Source organism: Chlorocebus sabaeus, chromosome 3 (assembly GCF_047675955.1).
Source record: "Chlorocebus sabaeus isolate Y175 chromosome 3, mChlSab1.0.hap1, whole genome shotgun sequence".
Lineage (NCBI taxonomy): Eukaryota > Metazoa > Chordata > Mammalia > Primates > Cercopithecidae > Chlorocebus > Chlorocebus sabaeus.
Window position 1 is genome coordinate 73,193,416 of NC_132906.1, and position 4,755 is coordinate 73,198,170.

Genomic DNA, 4,755 nt, shown 5'->3' on the forward strand with positions numbered 1-4,755 from the left:
ATTTCATCTTAAGACAAAAGAAAGGAATGTATGTGACCAAAGAAAATATTTTATGCTGAGAAGAAAGCCATAAAAACTCAGGCATTATGAGATAAATAGGAAATGGAGTCAAAGGTCAAATCTTGAGGCACTGGGAAAGACCTCATTGCCAGGTAATGAGAAAGAACTACTAAGGATCAGGTTATTTCTCTCTTAGTAACTGCTCTAGACAAGTAAGTAGGGCAGTCTGCTAAAGGGTAGAAAAAGAAGTTCATGTTTGATACATAGATTTTTATTATTGAAGATCCTGAAGAAAATGTTTAGATTTTCTTCCTGGAAAAAAAAAAAAATGATAGGAATGCTTTGCTGTGCTGTCTTAGCAATTTACATCACTTTAAATTAACTCAGCAAGTCATCCTTTGCCCTGTGCAAATATTCCAGGCGTCCTTTTATATTTCCTTTGCCCTTTTCTCAGCCCTGTTCTTTGTTGTATTGTTCCAATAGGAACCAAAGCAAGGGCCTCCTGAGTCCTCTAGCTTGTTATTTGGCTGATCAGAGGCCTGGCCGGAAAGGGAAGGAAGACAGAACATGAGACACAGTGTCCACTCCCCAGGCAGGCTTCCCGCCAACTGAGGAAGACCCTGCTTCTCTTCACACAGCATTTTTATGCTGCTTCTCCTTACCCCTTCCAATCTAAGCGTGACATTCACCCCACAACCAGCTCTGCACTGATCCCCCACGGCTTCCTAACCCTCTGCCCTCACCTTACTAAATAGCCCTTTGATGAAACTCTTCTCAAATTACCCAGTGTGTAACTAAAAGAGTTTAACTGGATTGTTTGTAACACAAAGGATTAATGCTTGAGGGGATGGATACCTCATTCTCTATGATGTGATCACACCTGTATCAGAACATCTCATGTACCCCATAAACATATACACCTACTATGTACCCACAGAAATTCAAAATTAAAAGATTTTTTAAATAATATAAAGTTACCCAGTGTGGTGGACCATCTGCTTCCTGCAATGCACTCATCAATACAGACATTAATCTGTAAAACAGATGAGCAGGACCTACCGCCCTGTTCTTTATACAAAATGACTTCATTAACTAATATTCATCAGCTTCATGGTTGCTCGTGGAATGTAATTACAAATGGACCTGCAGCGGACCTTGTCAGTATTCTGCCTGTAACTCTCACATCTCTTTGCTCATGTCTTTCATTTTTATTCTCTGAGGCAGCACTTGCTCTCTTTGTTGGAGGCCTACCTCCATCTGCCAGAACCCTTCTGACAACACACAGGAAAAAGCAAACATGCCTAGAAATGTACATACCCCCATCATGACTGATGGTGCCGTTGTAAAATACTTCAGCACCCTTGTCTCTGATGGGGATGATTCTAAGAAGTGACTGGCCTTATCTCCAGATCCTCTTTGCTGGATTGAGCCACAGATGTTTTCCATGGAGTCTAACTATATAATACAAGCTTTCTTCCCTTTCCTTCACTTCCTTTCCCATCTCTGTTTCAGGTCCCCGTCCATCTACATGTTTTTCCTGGATATATTTCCTAATAAACCATGTTCACCCAAATCCTCATCTCATGGTCTGCTTCAGAGCAACCGCAATCTAAGTCAGGAATCATATCATATACATTAGAAAATAGTTTTTTTAAACATAAAATGATAGCAAAAATAAAAAATCTCGTATAACCATTGCAAAAAAAATAGACATGTCTAAAAGAAATGCATGTCAGATAAATTTAGTTTTTTGATCAATTGTGATTTAATACAATTAATTTTTGGCCTGGTATCAATTTTCTTAAAAGCACTGCTCTGGGGAAAAGTGAAAGCATATCCCTTTCTCTGACGTATTTTTAATGTTGAGATATTAGATTCTAAAACACAGACTCTATGGACTCTAATGAGATCACATTACCCATTGCTAGTGGGTGTGGCACTGACAAGCATAAAGAGATAGCATTCTGCTGGCCTTTCAGAGACCTGGAAAGAAAGTAGTAGCTGCTCAGTGAACTAGTTACACTTTGAGAGGTCTGCTGATAACCATTTGTCCACTTCCAGGGACCTCTCAAACCTGATTCATCTTCAACCTCACCAGGGGAATACAGTCCTCTTTGTAAAATCAGAGTAATGAATGGAAAAGAGACCAAAAAGATACGGTTCATTATCTTCCCATTTCAGTCTTTACTTTGACAAATGAGGTGACCAAGCACAAACGTGTAGGAGGTTTACACAAAACCATTCAGCTGGTTAGTGGAAGGGCAGGGACTTAGATCCACGTGTCCAACATTCTAGCTAAGCGAGTTTCTTCAGCTGATACTACTGATTCCACTTTTGAAATTATTCAAATATCCTTCAAGACTCTGAGAGAAATGCACATTTAATCTTTCACAACTTTTTTTCTTACGTAATTATTGCCATTATATCAGAAAGCTAAGTGCTGATTTTATCAATTACCAAAGTTGATTGAGGTTGGTTCTTTGTGAAGTCATTAGAAAGCTTACCTTATCAATTATGAACCTGACTTCAAGATGAGGGATGGGGGATGTGGGTCACCCTCCTTTTTCTCCCAGAAGGACTGAGGTGTCACCATCCCACTTCTAGAAAGGGAGCCACGTGTCACCAACAAACCAACAGTATTAAGGAGAATGTTTAACATAAAAAGTCATGTTTTATAACAAAAATGTAGAACATTTTTTGTCAATAAAAGGAACAAAATATTGAACCAGTTAATGTCTTCTCTAATCATTTCTTTTTGTTCATTTACAGAGTAGTAATGATTATTTTCTCTACCTTAATTTCTAAGCAATTTCTCAATTTAGAATGAATTAACTGGAAGAATAGTTGCTTCTTTCTACAAACACAGAAGATAGTACAGATATAAATAACTTTTTCAACAAGATACCTTGATAAATCCACGTACCTAAATTATTTCCACTGGTACATCATTACTATATTTTTCAACATCTAATAAGCAAACATAAGATCTGAAAATGAGTCCTCCCTGCGTACTTGCATCTATTACAATGAATATTGTGTGTGGTTTGGGTTTTGGCTGAGATAATTGTGACATATTTATAAAATTCATTCTAAAAAGTTTACATGCATGCTAGTGGCTATTAGTTAAAAGTAGGAATACATAGCACATGATGGTCTCTTCACAGAGAAATGTCAATAATACAGTTTAAAGATATTTCACAAATGCATTTAAAAGGTGTCAAATTATGTTTGTACTTTTGATCAGTTTAAATAGCATACATATCTTAAATCTAGGTTTTTAAGTCTTTTGTAAAGCTTCTTTTCTAAGAGAAGAGAGGCGCCTATTAATGGAAGATTTTTAATCATTTATAAATTAAAAAGCAGAAATGTTACACTGTCCCGTAAAAACCTACACATTCTATTTCTGTAAAATTTGCTTCTACCTATACACCAAACTAACACTATTTGTCAGAAGAGATTATGGAAGAAATAATTTTGAGAAAAAACTATTAGTGTGAACAAAATAATGCTACTTAAAAAGCAACTGCTTCATAATTAGAGCCATTCTGCACAAGTCTAATTCATGTTTGTTGTTTTTGTTACTCGTATACACAAAATTATCTTTGAAATGGACCACTTACCATCTCTTCCGACATTAACCCAACCAGCAGACTTGAGCCTAATGTGAGAATTCAAACCAAATTCACCTCTTACCAGCTGTGTGACCTTGGGCAAGTTACATCACCCCTCAGTTTTCTCATCTGTAGAATGGATACGTTAATGAGAGTAACTACATCATAGCATTGCTGTGAGGGTTAAAACGAATCAATACAAAGAAATATTTAGAAGCATGCCTAGCACAGAGTGACATTATATATGTTTTTACTATTATTGTTATTCCCAGTCCACAGGAGGCACTCAGTAAATATCTGTTAAATTAAATGCCTCTGCCAAATAAAACAATACATAGCAGCCTCGATCAGATAAAATGACACAAAATATTCTCACATTTATTAAATACATAATTTCTGAGACAGAAATTCAGAAACTCTGTTCCAGAAACTGGTATTTACAAGGCCAGGAACTGTTTGTGCAGTGTTATCTGTAGGTCTCTGAGAACACCATATCCCTCCCACAAACTGTTTTAGGGCCTGAAGCCCAAACAGTACTCCGTTTGCTAAATCTTTGGAAGTCCTTTTAAAAGGCAATTTTTAAAAAGCAGAAGAGGTGGTGTTACATATTAAAACATAACCATTTAGGGCCGGGCGCGGTGGCTCATGCCTGTAATCCCAGCACTTTGGGAGGCCGAGATGGGCGGATCATGAGGTCAGGAGATCGAGACCATCCTGGCTAACACGGTGAAAACCCTGTCTCTACTTAAATACAAAAAAAAACTAGCCAGGCGTGGTGGTGGGCGCCTGTAGTCCCAGCTACTCAGGAGGCTGAGGCAGGAGAATGGCGTAAACCCGGGAGGCGGAGCTTGTAGTGAGCTGAGATGGCGCCACTGCACTCCAGGCTGGGCGACAGAGCGAGTCTCTGTCTCAAAAAAAAAAAAAAAAAAAAAAATGCCATTTAGAACAAGGTGAGGTGTATTTGAACACCTACTGATACTTTACTCGTACAGTTTATTAGATTAGTCAACTAGTTTTAGACACATTCCGTGGGATGATATCAGTGAAAGAACAAGGATACTAATGGGAGAGTTCTGGAAGGACTCTGTTATAAGGTGGGAGGAATAAATTGCCTGTTTAACATTTTTTCAGAGGCTAGTACACC

General features: G+C 37.9%; 1 long non-coding RNA gene across 1 annotated transcript; it reads right to left on the reverse strand.

The window, feature by feature from the left end:
• Positions 1-255: 255 nt before the first annotated feature.
• Positions 256-4,414, reverse strand: LOC140711467 (uncharacterized). The gene is made up of 3 exons (XR_012092681.1): positions 4,398-4,414; positions 2,505-2,600; positions 256-539 (listed from the first exon to the last, which is right to left on the reverse strand). It is a non-coding gene; the product is annotated as an uncharacterized lncRNA (long non-coding RNA).
• Positions 4,415-4,755: the final 341 nt, after the last annotated feature.